Source organism: Excalfactoria chinensis, chromosome 1, assembly GCF_039878825.1.
Source record: "Excalfactoria chinensis isolate bCotChi1 chromosome 1, bCotChi1.hap2, whole genome shotgun sequence".
Classification (NCBI taxonomy): domain Eukaryota; kingdom Metazoa; phylum Chordata; class Aves; order Galliformes; family Phasianidae; genus Excalfactoria; species Excalfactoria chinensis.
Window position 1 is genome coordinate 171,247,209 of NC_092825.1, and position 17,604 is coordinate 171,264,812.

Consider the following 17,604-nt stretch of genomic DNA (forward strand, 5'->3'; position numbering starts at 1 on the left):
GTATCAGCATGTTTAGTGGCCCCACTGGAGTAAGAAGGCCCTAAGGAGAGGATTTACAGAAAAGCAAAGAAGCGCAGTGTTTGCGAGCTTTTATTTAGCTGCCTTGTATGTACTCACAGATCCAGTGGAAAAGTTATAAAAAGAGAAGTGCCGACTTTTGAATGTGTTTCTTCTATGCTCTCTGCACATCTAAATTGCCAAGAAATCGCAGGAAATTTTCTTAAAAAAAAAAGAAATTATATATCAGTCATTTTAGTAATTAGATTTCATAAAAATACATTTTCTTCATGTTAATTTCCCAGAACCAGCTTTTTTTTTTTTTTTTTTTAATTTTATTTTATTTTTTTACTGTATTCCTTATCAGGCAAGATAATATTAACTTCTGTCGGCACACGTGTAAGGTCCTTGCTTGTAAAACATGTCATGTCTTACTTGTATAAACAATGGTGACAATGGTGCTCTGAGAGTACTGCACGGACCCTGAGTATTGTATACCCTCAGGAACTGATTTTTAGCCACGTGAGGTAGATTGCAATATGCAAGAGCTGTGTGGTCTATTTTCTATTTCATTTTCATTGTCGATGTATTTCATGCTCAGGTTAAGATTTGTCATTTCTGCAGTTCACTAAAAAATGAATTCTTCTTTTTCAAAGAAAATGAATAACTTCTCGTATCTTTGGAGTTTTGATTCTTGGGTGTATGGACATGAAATTATCATTTTTATTCTTCCTGTTGTTCTTGAACAAAAGATTGGAGTTGTATCATTTTAAACTATACAATGTTAAGTGTTTGAATTACTGTCAATAAAAGTGGAGTAATATAAAAATCACGTAAATATTGTCAGTACTGCAGGGTCTGTGGAACCTGCCATCTATTCTGTAGCAACTGAGCGTGGTATTTCTCATACTTGCTTCTTCTATCTCAGTGGATCAGGTCTGTAGCAATATGTGGTACTGAATCAGTTAAAAACCCTGTGTTATTCATTTTTACTGTCTTACAATATGTATAAGCATTAGGACAATTGCTGTACTTAAGTCTTTCTTGTCCTTGACATCAGTGTCCATATTCCATTCCATTTGTGCTTTAGCTTTCCTAACTTTATCTTTGGATGCTTGAACAATGTTTCAGTATTCTTACCAGGCTATCTGTCCTTGTTTCCACTCTCCCTATGCTTACTTTTTGCATTACAGTCTGGTCAGAAGCTACTTGTTAATCCTTGCAGGCCTCCTGGTGTTTTTGCCTGACTTTCTGTTTGTTTTAATGGATCACATTTAAGTTTGAACTGCCATGATTTAGAACTTTCCAAAGACATAAATTAGGAGGAAATGAAGCTTCTGATAGGATTTGCATTCTGTTACAATGTTAAGGGAGATGAGTTAAAGACTAGCTTAACTAGCTTAGCCGTTAAATACTGCTGTACTAGCAACATCACAAATAGACACCGTGCTCACTGTGGCTTAGACTTCCTTCCCTTTGCAGTTATTTTAAGTTAACTCTGGTAGGCATTTGGGCCCACAGAACTGCCACACTCCCTCGGTGGGATGGGGAAGAGAATTATAGAATCATAGAATAAAAGGCTGAAAGGGATCTTAAAGACCGTCTAGTCCCAACCTCCTGCCATGGGCTGGTTGCCATGCACAAGGCTGCTCAGGGCCCCATCCAACCTCCAGGGAAGGTGCACCCACAACTTCTCTGGGCAGCTGTGCAAGGGCCTCATTGCCCTCTGAGTAAACCATTTCTGCCTATCAACAAACCTAATTTATCCTCTTTTAGTTTAAAGCCATTCCCCCCTGTCCTATCACTGCATAAAAAGTTGGTCTCCTTCCTATTTCTAATCTCCCTCAAATACTGAAAGAAAGCAATGAGGTCTCCCCAAAGCCTTCTCTGAGCTAAACAAGACCAACTCCCTCAACCTTTCTTCATAAGTTCATAAGCACAAGTCTTATGAGGATCAGCTCAGGGAGCTGGGATTGTTTAGCCTGGAGAAGAGGAGGCTCAGGGAGACCTCATTGCACTCTAAAACTTCCTGAGGGGAGGTTGTGATGAAGAGAAGCTTGGCGTCTTCTGCCAGGCAACAAACAGGACCTGAGGAAATGGCCGCAAGTTATAGCAGAAGAGGTTTAGATTAGACAGAAGAAGGAACTTTTTCTCTCAGAGAGTGGTCTGGCACTGGAATGGCTGCCCAGGGAGGTGGCGGAGTTGTTGTCCCTGGCAGTGTTCAAGAAGTGTCTGGATGAGGAGCTACAAGATATGGCTTAGTGGTTTTCTGTAGCTACAGTGATGGGAGGGCGTTTGGACTGGATGATCTTGTAGGACCTTTCTAATCTTGTAATTCTATGATTCTACAATTTTATGATTCTATGATACAAGCTACTTTGAATAAAATTATCTCCGTCTCCATCAAAATTGGTACAATGAACCAATTCTTCTAAAGTTCATTGTTTCTTCTCAGAATAAAACAGTAAAAACAAATAATTGCTTTAGATAGGCATGAAGAATTTAAGAAGACACTCAAATGATTCCAGAGGGCTGTGTTCAGTATTTGCAGCTGATGGTTCCCAACCCCATTCATTAGATTTTCATTAGCTTTTATTTAGGACTAGTAATGAGTCATTACTGCCCAAACAGACTTGTTTCAACTAAATAGAAATGAATATGTGTGGTGCAGGAAACAGACAGCGTGTTCCAAATAAAAAGGAGCTTAGTTAAACTACACTTAGTATCTACTGCAGAAGTGATACTCCAGACTATGAAAAACTGTGCTTAAAGGATGAGTAATCTCTGATGAGAAATGGCATTTCTTTTGTTTTCTTTTTTCCAAGAACGTCTTCAATTTGTAAATCAGAGTTTGGTGAGCTCAAATGATTTGACCCAGTTTGTGATGCTACAGAAATACAAACAAATGACAACACGGTTTCCATAGCCTGAATACTACCAACGTGGCAGTACAGTGTGTTAAACATCTGGAAATAACGAAACAGTACAACCAAAGGCATTTTACTTTCCACTTGGAAAGGCTTTACGTGGACAGTAAAAAATCCTCTCAAGTACTTAGAATACTTGTTTCTCTCTCTCTTGCGGGTTTTGTATTTTTTTACTGTAAACTGTGGTCCTGATTTCAAACTTTATAATCAGCTGTGTTTCATTTATTTTATTGGTGCCTGTTACAGAATCTATTTATGGTAAAAAAAAATAAAATACATTTAACATCTATATATAAGGTAGTTTTGCTTTGCTACAGGATATAGTGTGTTTATGTACTGTACTCCAAGCTGTACATCAGAAAGTCAGATGCAGAGCTCAACTATTCAGCTGGTTGGATGCAAAAATAAAGTTTTCCGAGTTACTTAAGGATCTCTATTGTAATACACAATTGATATGCAATAATTTACACAACTGTCGCAGGAACTCTTACTTGAAATCTCTTACATTGGACATTCTTCAAATGTTGGCAGCATGATCCTTGACACTGCTGCTTGTTTTGAGTGTCCAAGACCACTATTCTTTTAATGGAAGTTGCCAGTCCCTACTAAATATAGTTTAACATGTAAGTGCTCAGTTCTGTAACCTCAGCTTCATGTGGGAACTCTCTCCAGTGGCTGGCTGGTGTAAAGCTGGTTAGTTTTTCTACTGAAGTGAAAGTGTATAAATGAAGCTCACAGCTGGCCTAATATGGATGGGCTCTCATTCTTCTCAGCCAAAGCCGGTGGGTGATCACCCCAATCTTCTGAGAAAACTGCAATCCTGTTTTGTACAGGTCATCCAGAAATACCAGTCCCAGCAGGTTTTGTCAGCCATTTTCTTCAACAGGAATCTTTAATAGGTTCTAGTAGCTGTGGTGAGATGATGCTGTTGGGTGTATCTAGAGAACTAGACTCTGTTCAGTCTTTATAAACATAAGAGAGGAAGCTTACACCCCTTAGCATAACTGTGTGTATGCATGCATGGCATTCTACAAGTTTTGATGCTTTAGTGTATATTTTCTAGAAAGCTTCACTACAGACCTTATGTTCTCTCATCTGCTCTAGCTGCTGTAGTTGCATTTTGTCTTGATGCATGTAAAGAGCTTAGAGACAGCAGTTTTAGCTAAATGAGGTAAACAGATGAGACACAGTTCATAGAATCGAAGAATCATAGATGACTGAAGCTTACCTAGTCTACCTCCCTGCTACCAGCATATCTAATTAGATCAGGTTGTTCATAGGTGTGCCCTGAACACTTCCAAATATAAAACAAATTCTCCAGGCAATATTTTCCAGCATTTGACCATTTTCATGGTGATTTTTTTTTTCCTAACATGTGATTATATTTCCTTTGTTTCAGCTTGTGTTTGTTGACAACTGTATCCAAGCTGACTGACTTTTTGTGTATGTCTGAACAGGGTTAAGTGGTCCTTTACTCTTCTACTGCTTCAGACCCATAGGCTCTGCTCATAGACTTGGGAAACCAGGGATGCCAAAGGACAAGAGTCAGTGAAAACTGAGGCAAAAAAGGTGTCAGGGCGTTTGTAAATCCTTTTCCTGTCAACTTTCACATCACTTGCTAGTTTCATCTTCAGCTTTGCAAACTCTATGTGCAGGCAATTTCACTGTGTTCTCTCCCTTAGCCTGTTACTGCTTCCAGCTTCTGGGTCCTTCTTATATTTGAGCTCAGTCAGGAGCTCCATGTTTTCCCACGCTGTCCTGCCATGCTTGCTCAGCTTCCTGTATTTAAGATTGATAATCACACGTATATAATTTGGGGTAGTTATATAGGTTCTAAAGTTCTCTGAAGATCACTTTCTTACTGTGTTTTCTTTTTAAATTTTTTATTATAACTTATGTTTTAATAGAAATTACAACAGAGCTGGAATCCATTACTACATTTCACTTACAAGAACTTTACTTTTCCAGGAATTCATTGCCCCCCTTGCTGGAGAAAAACCTGTCAGTGCACTGTATACAAAAAGACTTTGATCAAAAAACCACCAAGCTCATTCCAGTGCAATCATTTGTTGCAAAAGTGGTTGCAGAACTACAGACCAACAGCATGCAATAACACCATTTTCCTTTGTAAAGTCAATTTCATGCAATGAGTCTCTAATTCATAGGGAAATACGTACGAACTCTTCCTGTCATTATAGTGAACTGAATGTGTTTGCTGGGAATTAAACAGGAGAATGGGACAGCTCTTTTCAAATTCTGAAACAAATCCATAGAATTCCTTCATATAATTGCATTTCTTCCCTGCTTCCAGATTGGAAAGATGACTGAAAACTAATGGGACAATGGAAAAAACAAGAAAAAAGATAAACCTATGGCATAACAAAATTAGCCAATAGCTTTTCCAAATTAAACTCTTCAAATAAGTACTAAAATTGCACTGTGGTGATTTTATTTATAGATTAGGAATTAAGGGAAGGTTCAGCTGCTTTGTTCTGAGCAATAACAACGGCACTTCCTTTGCTTGCTAGTGTTTCAATTTCCCTTAAAATCAGCTGAGTGATATTACAGAATTAAAAAGGCCCTGCTGTATTTGAATGTCTCCACGGCTGTAGATTCAGCTGCCACTCTGGGTGACTTCCTCCAACATTCAACAACCATCACGGTAAAAAAGTATTTTCCATGTGCTGGAAATCCATTTTTTGAAGTCCTATGGAGTTCCAATGCATTAGTCCCTTCAATTATTACACAGTAAAAAAGGAGAAATATCAGTGCCTTCACTTGTTCACCATTCTCATTGTGAGTACAAATTTAGTCTTTATAAATAAAATCATAATAGTGGTGGAAGTCCGTGGTCTGTGTTGGCACAGGGGCTCACAGCTTTCAGTGTCTAAAACACCGTATCAGGAAGGAGGGATTTAGGTCAGTTTCAAGTAAAGAGCTCAAAACAACCCCCTGTAAGTAGCAGAGGCTATAAGCTCTACGGTAGCTTTTTTTGAATATGGGCACTCAACAGTTGTGACTGTAGGAATCAGGGGATGAGGAAACTATGTATGGACATTGACTCACAGGAGGAATGGAAGGCTTCCAACTTGGAAAGTGATTGTAGATAGATTCTCTGGGCAGATAAGAGAGACAAATGTAAGAAAGAGACATGGGGTTTCCTTCAGTACACACTAATGCCTTGTTTCACATATTTTTCCAAGTTTCTGACATTTGGGTTCCTGATGACAGTGTAATGATGGGCTTTCCCATCAGGAAATAAGCTGATTTATTTATTTATTTATTCCCAGTAAGAAATCAGGCTAGTAGATAAGGATGTTGTCCTTCTGGACATACGGCTGAAGACTGCCAGGAATGACACACTTCATGGGTGGCTCCTCTAATCCTTGCTCTGTTAAGCAGAAGATGCCACCATGATCAGTGTGACATGTCATAATAAAAATACCTGAATTAATCTCTTGAAAGATGATAGGAAACAATATTATCTAAGTGTACAACCAGATCCATAGCTGGATATTAAGAAAAAACAGTTCTAAACCACAATGGGTGATTTAACCAGCTATGATATCTATTCTGCTGATTCCAGCTGAAAGCATTTCAGAGTTAATGACTCAGAATCAGGCCCTTGACCTTGTTTGCCATTCAGAATGAAATTTCTTTCACAAAATCACACTCTAAAGCAAAATGTTGGCAGGGTGCAACTTACCACGGTACGTCTTGAGGAATTAATTGTATATGGGAAAAGAGAATTGAAGACCTTTTATGCTTAAAGTATAGAAGACACTTAATTTTGGAAAATGAAATATTACAAGATTGCTTTATTACCATTCTTAGAATCAAAGCAACTCCAGAGACCACCAAGTTCATCTAAAATGATAAATGTTTATTGCAGGTTTTCAAGATAAGCCACAAACAACAGCTCCGAACTTTAAATGCAATCATGACAAACCAACCGAGGCAGAGATGCCAGGAGTCTTCACATCCAGGCCCCGTGCTATTTACCAACAGAGACTGTGAGCCAGAGTGGAATTGCTGCCCTGGGTAATAGGGTCTTTGTACACATCCAGCCTCCTCAGGTGCAATTCAACTTGCTCTCTGTTCACTGTGGGAGGCATTCTGATCCTCCAACTCTGCCTACAGATTCGGGGACATGAGAGACGTGGGAAGTCTGACTGCCAGTGAAGACTGAAGCAAAGAACTTGTGGAGCACCTCAGCCTTCTCCACGCCTCTTGTCATTTCTCCCTTCTCCTTGAGCAGAAGGGGTACACACGCCTTGGCCTACCTCTTCTGGCCTAAAATACCTACAGAATCCCTTAAATCAGATTGGTGTCCTTCTGGCCAGCAGTCTAGACAGGAGGACACAAGTGCGGTGCCTGCCCACAGCAGGCCTAGCCCTTGATTGACCTGTGAGCGTTGGCCTCAGCTTCATGGAGGAGCTGGAAACAGGCTCGCGGTGGAAGAGCAGTGGTGCCCGAGTGAGGCTGCAGGGCTGCAGTCCTGGCCAAGGACAGCTCTGAAACCTTCCTCCCCAGCCCATGGCCAGCAGCAGGCACCTCACTGCACTGCCCAAAACAGCTGCCATCTTGCTTGGGCGTTGAGGGCCCACGGCCCCACCCCTCTGTGTGGTAGTGACTGCATCACAAAGGGTGTCACGGAGCAGCCATTGTGACCTATGGGACCGAGAGCAGGTTAGGCCTGCCAGGCTCAGGCCGTGGCTCAGTGTGACTTGGTGAGGTGAGGAGAGAGGACAGGGAGTGAGGGGCTGCCCGAGGCTGCTCAATGCGGAGGGGTCCCCGGGCCTGCGGGGCCTGAGCTGCTAACTCACTCTCGTCCTCCTTTTCCCTCAGAGTCGGCAGAGGAGAGTGTGCAGGAGAAAGCCCAGCGCTGACTGTGCAGGGACTCCAAGCGCTCCCGGTTGGCGTATACCATGTCGAAAAGGAAGCAGAAGTCCTCCAACTTGGAGGAGGAAGGTGAGAGCAAAGTATCTCTGTAAGCAGTTCCCGGCAGGGGCAGGCAGGGACTCCCCATACAGTGCTGGGCATGGCCCCTCTGCTCCTAAGAAAGGTTGACATGGTGCAGGCCCCTGGCAATAGTCCTCAGGGTCACTTGGCACTCACTGCTGCTTCTGTTTGCTCTCTCCTCTCCAGCTTGCATGCTGTGCCGCCGAGCAGATGTTCACCCGGACATCTGCGGGCCCCTACTGGGCGAGAGCGGGCTACGTGTCCACAAGTTTTGCTTGGTGAGTTCCCTCGGAGCTCCTTCCATCTTCCAGCCTGCGATGCCCCCGCTTTTACTTCCTGTTCTGATGAAATCCTGCTCTTTTCTCTCCTACAGTTTTTTGCTGACAGCCTTTATGAGCTGACTGCCAATCAGAGGGCAGTTCTGAAGTTCCCCCTCGATGACATCAGAAACGCAATCGAGGAGGCAGAGCAGAAGGTGAGGATCTGAAAAAATGGGGATGCTTCTGCCAGCACATGCTAAGCCTGGACCCTGAGGAAGCAATGGCAGGCTCTCCACCTAGGACCAGGACAAAGTTCTGCTCCAGCAGATTAAACTGGTCTGCTAGACGGGTCTGCAGAGCATGACCCAGAAGTGCCTGCATTGTGCGCCATGCCCAGACGCACCGCGTTGGCCTCAGAGGCCCTGAGCCTGGTGCTAATGGGTGCCGCTGTTTCTCTTTCCAGCACTGCTTCATTTGTGGACAGAAGGGGGCCTCCATCTACTGCGCAGAGGCAGGCTGTGAACGCAGCTTTCATCTGCCCTGTGCCATGGATGGGGAATGTGTTATACAGTTCTTCGGGAACTACAGGTAAGGGCTGTCAGCAGCAGCCAAGCAAGGGAGGAACGTGCAGGGTGGCTTCCCAGAGCCAAGCACGCAGCCACCTCCTTTGTGTTCCTCTCAGCACTTCTCAGCTTACCCATCCTCTCCGTCTTTCCCCAGATCCTTCTGCTGTGAGCACCGCCCTCAGCAGATAGTGGAGGCAGTTCCAGAGGCAGTAACAAACTGCGTTGTCTGCCTGGAGCCCGTGGGGGACCAGAAGTCCTTTCACACCATGGTGTGCCCGGTGTGCACAAAGGCCTGGTTCCACCGGAGCTGCATTCAGGTAGGAGCCCTCCCCTTGCTCTGCACTCACAGAAGGTGCTCAGCGGCACCAGGCCCCGCTCACACTCTGGCTCTTTGTGTTTCTGCTGCAGGGACAGGCCGTGAACGCTGGCATTCTGCGTTTCCGATGTCCCATTTGTGGAGACAGGGTGCAGTTCCGCTCGGAAATGCACCGCCTCGGGATCCAAATTCCAATCAGGTTGGTGCCTTCTGCCCAGCACTAGACACTGAGGCATGAGTTCTGTGCCTGCCCAGATTATTTCCCCCAGTAGGCCCAGCAGACACTTAGTTGTCCCACGAGCTTTGGCCTCAGATTCATGTAGAAGCTGGGAATGGGCTTGTGGTGGAAAAGCAGGGATGCCCGAGATCTGCCCTGTGCCTGGGGCACTGAGGACTCATCACTTTCCCTCTCTTCTCTGCAGTGTACCAACATGTGCAAACAAGGCGAGCTGTGCCGTGCAACACAAGACGCACAGTCTTGCAGGTCCCAGCACTGCCAGCCAGGAGGCAGAGGGGCCATCTCATAGCTCCCCAGCACCTGACAGTGACAATTCTGCATCCACCAGCCAGGCAGCACTGCAGTCATCTCACAGTCCGCAGCTGCCTAAGAGCAGCATCCTGTGCAGCCAGCCCAGGGCAGGACTGTGGAAAAGACGCTTTGCTAAATGCGAGCAGCACCAAGGACACCAAGGGAGCAGCCATACTCCTGCTCCAGGTGCAGAGAGCAGCACCCAGAGATCCACCAGCCAGCGGGTAGTGAGGCACTCCAGAAACTCCCCAGCGGCTGAGCGCAGACGGCAGTCCAGGCAGCAGCACAGAGACCGGACAAGAAGCCGCTCACCGCTAGAGCATCGTGCCTCAAATTTCCCAAGACTGCTCAGAAGACCTCCTGGCAACAGGTGCAATCCTCTCAACTCAGGTGCTGGGAGCAGCAGACGGGCTCCAGCCTCAGGTGCTGAGAGCAGTACGAGCACCTCTGGCAGCCAGTGGGCATCCAGCAGTTCCCCAAGGGCTGGAAACATGAGATGCCACAGACAGCAGGGCACAAGCCAGAGACAAAGCCAGTCCTGCCTACAAGGTCTGGTGTCAAATTCATCGATCCAGCCCCGAGGTCGCCGTGGCAGCAGACTTGGTCCAGCCCCAGGTGCTGGGAGCAGCACCCAGAGCTCTGCCACACAGCAGACACCGAGGGCCTCCAGGGATTCCCGTCTGCCTGTACCCAGAAGACTCCAGCAGCGAGGGCAGGCTCAGGAACGAAGCCGTTCCCCATGGGATCGTCGGGCTTCCAATTCCCAAGGACGGGCTGGAGGAAGCCACAGCCGCAGCCCCAGACAGCGGCAGCCACCTCAGGCACGACGCCACTTCAGGAACCAGCCCTGAAGATACTGCAGGAGCGGCCACGTACCACAGCCACGGAACGGCTCCTGTCCCCAGCAGCCATCCCAATGGACTTGTCACGGAGCTATCTCTACACCTGTGTCCGTGACAGGAGGCAGCAGGCCTGGGAAAAAGACCAAAAAAAACTCAGGAAATTAAGAAAAAAAGTGGTAATGGTTTACGGGCCAGTCCAGCGCGGCCCCGTGACTAAAGAGGGAAGGGACTCATGGACCCCAGGAAAAGCGTAGGGGAATTGAAGATGGGTCTACAAAAAATACAGAGCAGTGGCAAAGATCTGATGAGGAACATTAATTTTCTAACTACAATCTCAGAATGTCAGAAAACACAACACAATACAATTGGAATTGAGACCAACAAATCACAAGAAAAAGATGTGGAATATCAACAACAAAAATCAGAAAACAACATCAAATAATAATAATAAAAAAAAATTAACCCAAAATAGCTCTGTTGTGTCTACTCTCTAAACTGGGAGGTGAATCCTCCAGGTACACTGTTAGAGCACTGAGGATAAAGAAGGACAAATTCTATATGCCCTGCATAAGGAGCAGGGCAGATATTCTCACACAGCACTTCCAGGAGGACTGGTCAGTGAAGATCCAAGCACAGGCTTACAATTAACACTGGCTCTTGGCATATCTATTCAGCTTGATTGCCATGTTAGGCTTATTTTGCACAACTGTGGCTGCACTACACCCAGCCTGGCCGAGCGCGTTCTGAGCCACCTTGCTGGCCTCCACACCCAGCTCTTGGATGGTGTTCACACCCAGCATGACTGCAGTGACTGCAAGGGGTCCTCTGCTGAGCTACAGCACACTGAGCTGGATCTCAGCACTTCCCTGAGCACGCATCAGTAGGTGTGGGAGCGTGTCAGAAGTCGTGCAGGAGTGTAGCAGACAACACCAGTTGCCCTTCCTTTGTACACATATTTCATTGCTCCCATGAAATTAATACCAACCTTTTAGCCCTTCTTAAGCAGGGGGTTGGACTAGATGACCTCTAGGTGTATCTTCTAACTTCAGTCATTCTGTGATTCTGTGAACAGGACTCGGATTTGTTTTCTGTTTGGTTTCTTATTCTTATGGTTTTAAAAGAAGAGGAAGGAAGCTACTTGACTAATCTTTGCTTAATTTCCATAGTTTTTTTTTGTTTGTTTGTTTTTTGGTTTTTGGTTTTGTTTTTTTTTTTTTTCCCTGGCTTTTTTTTCACTTCCTTTAATAGAATCACACAATCAAAGAATCACAGAATCATAGAATGGCCTGGGTAGAAAAGGCCTCAATGATCATCTAGTTTTGATCCCCTGCTACATGCAGGGATGCCAACCATGAGACCAGGCTGCCCAGAGCCACATCCAGCCTGGCCTTGATTGCCTCCAGGGATGGGGCATCCGCGACCTCCTTGGGCAACCTGTTCCAGTGCATCACCACCCTCTGTGTGAAAAACTTTGTAGAATCACAGAATCACCAAAGTTAGAAAAGACCCACAAGATCACCCAGTCCAACCATCCACCCATCACCAACAGTGCTCACTAAACCACGTCCCTCAACATAACATCCAAACGTTCCTTGAACACCTCCAGTCTTGGTGCCCCCACCACCTCCCTGGGCAGCCCATTCCACTGCCTGACCACACTGTCAGAGTAGTATTTCCAAACGTTAAGCCTGAGCCTCCCCTTGTGCAGCTTGAAGCCATTCCCTCTAGTCCTTTCACTGTTACACAAGAGAAGAGGCTGGACTCCAGCTCACTACAGCCTCCCTTCAGGCAGCTATAGAGAGCAATAAGGTCTCCCCTGAGCCTCCTCTTCTCCAGGCTGAACATTCCCAGCTCCTTCAGCCACTCTTCATAAGGCCTGTGCTCCTGAACCCTCACCAGCTTCTCTGCCCTTTTTTGAACACGCTCCAGAGTCTTGGTGTCTTGCAGTGAGATGCCCAAACTGCTCCGCTCAGCTCGGTGTCGTCCGCAAATGTGCCGAGGATGCACTCATTGTCATCAAGTTGATGTACTACGGGCCATTTATTTTAAAAAGTATTATAGAGAGAATTAATATAATAACTGTATTTTTACTTAAGAGACTGTTGTCTATCTTGCTCCATCGTGCAGATACACAAATAATGCCAAACAGAGATACAGCTGTGGCAGTAAAATGGAAGCCTAAATCAGGGTATAAAACAACAGGAAGAAAAAAGAAGTGGAAGGCTTGTGTGACACCCAGGATTATACTCACACTGCAAATCACGGCTTAGGCTTTGACCTTTTGACTTAAAGTACTGCAACCATTTTACTAAATACCAACTGCAAATGCCATTTTAGGCACAAAAGTTGAATTTCCTCCAGAACACACAGGTGGCTGTATTGGATCCAACAAAGGGTCCATCTAGGCAAAGGTCTTCATTCTCTTCCCTACTCTTCTCTCACTGTTAGGAGAAACGCTTCTTCACATACAATACTCTCTAATACCCTCCTGATTCATTTCTCATCTAAATTTCGGCATGCACAACAAAGCTGCTCACATCTCGGATAGTCACTTTGGGAATCCCAGCTCATGAGACATACAGTTGGTGAAGCTTGCCTGACCTACTCTGAGTGAGAATCACTACCAAAATTAGATGAATCACGCTCTAAAAATATTTACTTCTCCTTTGATTCTAGAGAGAATCAAGCAAAATTAGCCCAAACACAAGTGTCTTTGTAAGGGACAGATTAAGGTGTCTGAGATGAATCCCATTCAAAACGCCTGCAGTCAAACCCGGAGTTGGGTTTTTAAAACAAAGAGGTGTGGACTGCAGGGCACAGACCCACGCTCTGCCCCACGCTTGATGAAGCTGTCTCCCCAAAGAGTGGAAATCTTCTCATGCTGATGTATGCTCGGCTAAGTGGAAACAGCAATGGCAAAGCAGTGACAAGAAACAGCAAAACAGAGGCCCGAGGCAGCCAGAGGAGCACCAGAAGGTGGCAGGCCAAGCAGATGTTTCAGAACAGAAGATACTGAGCTGAACAGGAGCTGAGCAACCAGCATCCAGGGGAGCACAGCCTGGGAATAAGGGTTGTGGCCACATCCGTAAATCTCAGTGGGAGGAATCTGAGGACTTTCAACAGCATTTCTTCAAGAACACCAATCCCTCCCACCGTTAACTCTCAGCTGCTTTTGCAAGATGATGCTAGAACTCCTAGATAAAGGAGGACCTCTGTCTTCCTTAAGGCCTTTGCTTAAAATGTCATCACAGTGTGAATGCTGTTCTCTGTGAAGCACTCCAGCAATTTAATGTCTGAGATGGAGCATGGGCTGAAGCTGCTTTATGACAATGAAGCTGCTTAATGACAATCAGTAGAAATAGAACCTAGACCTTTCTTACTCGTTAAGCACATCTGACAAAAGGTTTAGGTCAGACTGAGATTCGCTCTTGCTTCCAGCAAAGAAATTGCACAAATCAACAGCTTCTCTCTCTACAGCATCTGTCCTTATGGAAAATAAATAAACACATAAATTTAAAGCAGAAATGCCTACAAAAGCAGGAGAACATAACACAACGGCTGCTCTTAATGAAGCCCAACAAAATCACAATCAGGAGCAAAACTAAACAAGGACAAAGCTAAGGAATGCATTCTAAGAATCACAACAAATTTAGAAGAGGAAGAAGCAACTAACCCTGGTAGTTTAGTTCAAAACAAGCAAAAAAAAAAAAAAAAAAAAGAAAAGAAAAAAAAGAAAAAAGCATCGAGACAGTCCATAGCACCAATATTCCACACTAACTTACTTAGCAAAACAATGCGACAGCCCCCAGACTTTTTTCTCAGATAGGATTTGGAATTCCAGTTGCCTCGTGGTAAAACAGATTTGATAAAATACACTCAGAGAGGACGGAACACAATCCAGTTATCTCAACAAAATGCAATACTGCTAACCCCTGTGTCAATCTACAGGTGGTTCTCACGTCAGCTTGATGAACAGTTGCAGCATATAAATGAGAAGCTGTAGAATGAAATGTAGCTTCACAGACATTCAGAAGACTAAGGTCTTCTCTCAGATTTAGAGGTGGAAATGTTGATCTCACCAGAAAAATAACGGCCGCAGAACAACCCTCCTTCCAATCACAGAGGCTTTTCTAATTCTTTTCCCCACTGTTCTGCTTTGCAGGCTTACTCCTAAATTTCTGCTAGCTTTTGAGAAAAATAGTGCGTGTCAGAATCGCAGACTCTTTTTCATAGATGCACTGTTTTTTGCCAAAACAATAACGCTTCCTCTTCCAGATGCTCTCATCCCACAGTCGCCCCTTCTGCTGTCAAGTTAGATGAATCTGCAAAGACTCTTGTGGTCCCTTTTCACTCAAGAAGGAAAAAATAGAAGCGATCAAGGAAGAAAGCTAAGAGACATTCTCTAGTTTTCATGTCACCTTTATATCTCTGAAGATTGCTCTGTGCAGGGGAGCATCAGTGGTCCTAGCATCAAAGAACTACCTAATGTTTATCTGTGATACCTATTGTGCTGATGCCAGCTGAAAGCCTTTCTGAGATAGTGACTCAGAATCAGACCCTTGGTCATCTTTGTCATTCAGAATGAAATTTCTTTTACAAAGTCACACTCTAAAGCAAAATGTTGGCAGGGTGCATCTTACCACAGCATCTCTTGAGGAATTAATTGCATATGGGAAAAGAGAATTGAAGACCTTTTATGCTTAAAGTATAGAAGAAACTTAATTTTGGAAAATGAAATGTTACAAGATTGATTTATTACCATTCTTAGAATCAAAGCATCTTCAGAGACCATCAAGTGCATCTAGAATGATAAATGTTTATTGCAGGTTTTCAAGATAAGCCACAAACAACAGCTCCGAACTTTAAATGCAATCATGACAAAACATTTGAGGCAGAGATGCCAGGAGTCTTCACATCTAGGCCCTGTGCTATTTACCAACAGAGACTGTGAGCCAGAGTGGAATTGCTGCCCTGGGTAATAGGGTCTTTGTACACATCCAGCCTCCTCAGGTGCTCTTCAACTTGCTCTCTGTTCACTGTGGGAGGCATTCTGATCCTCCAACTCTGCCCACAGATTCGGGGACATGAGAGACGTGGGAAGTCTGACTGCCAGTGAAGACTGAAGCAAAGAACTTGTGGAACGCCTCAGCCTTCTCCACGCCTCTTGCCATTTCTCCCTTCTCCTTGAGCAGAAGGGGTACACACGCCTTGGCCTACCTCTTCTGGCCTAAAATACCTACAGAATCCCTTAAATCAGATTGGTGTCCTTCTGGCCAGCCGTCTAGACAGGAGGACACAAGTGCGGTGCCTGCCCACAGCCGGCCTAGCCCTTGATTGACCTGTGATCGTTGGCCTCAGCTTCATGGAGGAGCTGGAAACAGGCTCGCGGTGGAAGAGCAGTGGTGCCCGAGCGAGGCTGCAGGGCTGCAGTCCTGGCCAAGGACAGCTCTGAAACCTTCCTCCCCAGCCCATGGCCAGCAGCAGGCACCTCACTGCACTGCCCAAAACAGCTGCCATCTTGCTTGGGCGTTGAGGGCCCACGGCCCCACCCCTCTGTGTGGTAGTGACTGCATCACAAAGGGTGTCACGGAGCAGCCATTGTGACCTATGGGACCGAGAGCAGGTTAGGCCTGCCAGGCTCAGGCCGTGGCTCAGTGTGACTTGGTGAGGTGAGGAGAGAGGACAGGGAGTGAGGGGCTGCCCGAGGCTGCTCAGTGAGGAGGGGTCCCCGGGCCTGCGGGGCCTGAGCTGCTAACTCACTCTCGTCCTCCTTTTCCCTCAGAGTCGGCAGAGGAGATTGTGCAGGAGAAAGCCCAGCGCTGACTGTGCAGGGACTCCAAGCGCTCCCGGTTGACGTATACCATGTCGAAAAGGAAGCAGAAGACCTCCAACTTGGAGGAGGAAGGTGAGAGCAAAGTATCTCTGTAAGCAGCTCCCGGCAGGGGCAGGCAGGGACTCCCCATACAGTGCTGGGCATGGCCTCTCTGCTCCTCAGAAAGGTTGGCCTGTGCGTGCCTGCCACAACTGTTGGGCCTACCGTGGCCCTTTCCCCCTCACGTCTTCCAGCCCTGCCCCTCATCCAGCATGGCAGACATGGTGCAGGCCCCTGGCAATAGTCCTCAGGGTCACTTGGCACTCACTGCTGCTTCTGTTTGCTCTCTCCTCTCCAGCTTGCATGCTGTGCCGCCGAGCAGATGTTCACCCGGACATCTGCGGGCCCCTACTGGGCGAGAGCGGGCTACGTGTCCACAAGTTTTGCTTGGTGAGTTCCCTTGGGGCTCCTTCCATCTTCCAGCTTGGGATGCTCCCGCTTTTTCTACCTGATCTCATGAGATCCAAACTCTTTTCTCTCCTACAGTTTTTTGCTGACAGCCTTTATGAGCTGACTGCCAATCAGAGGGCAGTTCTGAAGTTCCCCCTCGATGACATCAGAAATGCAATCGAGGAGGCAGAGCAGAAGGTGAGGTCTGCAGAGCATGACCCAGCAGTGCCTGCATTGTGCGCCATGCCCAGACACACTGCATTGGCCTCAGAGGGCCTGAGCCTGGTGCTAATGGGTGCCGCTGTTTCTCTTTCCAGCACTGCTTCATTTGTGGACAGAAGGGGGCCTCCATCTACTGTGCAGAGGCAGGCTGTGAACGCAGCTTTCATCTGCCCTGTGCCATGGATGGGGAATGTGTCATACAGTTCTTCGGGAACTACAGGTAAGGGCTGTCAGCAGCAGCCAAGCAAGGGAGGAACGTGCAGGGTGGCTTCCCAGAGCCAAGCACGCAGCCACCTCCTTTGTGTTCCTCTCAGCACTTCTCAGCTTACCCATCCTCTCCGTCTTTCCCCAGATCCTTCTGCTGTGAGCACCGCCCTCAGCAGATAGTGGAGGCAGTTCCAGAGGCAGTAACAAACTGCGTTGTCTGCCTGGAGCCCGTGGGGGACCAAAAGTCCTTCCACACCATGGTGTGCCCGGTGTGCACAAAGGCCTGGTTCCACCGGAGCTGCATTCAGGTAGGAGCCCTCCCCTTGCTCTGCACTCACAGCAGGTGCTCAGCGGCACCAGGCCCCGCTCACACTCTGGCTCTTTGTGTTTCTGCTGCAGGGACAGGCCATGAACGCTGGCATTCTGCGTTTCCGATGTCCCATTTGTGGAGACAGGGTGCAGTTCCGCTCGGAAATGCACCGCCTCGGGATCCAAATCCCAATCAGGTTGGTGC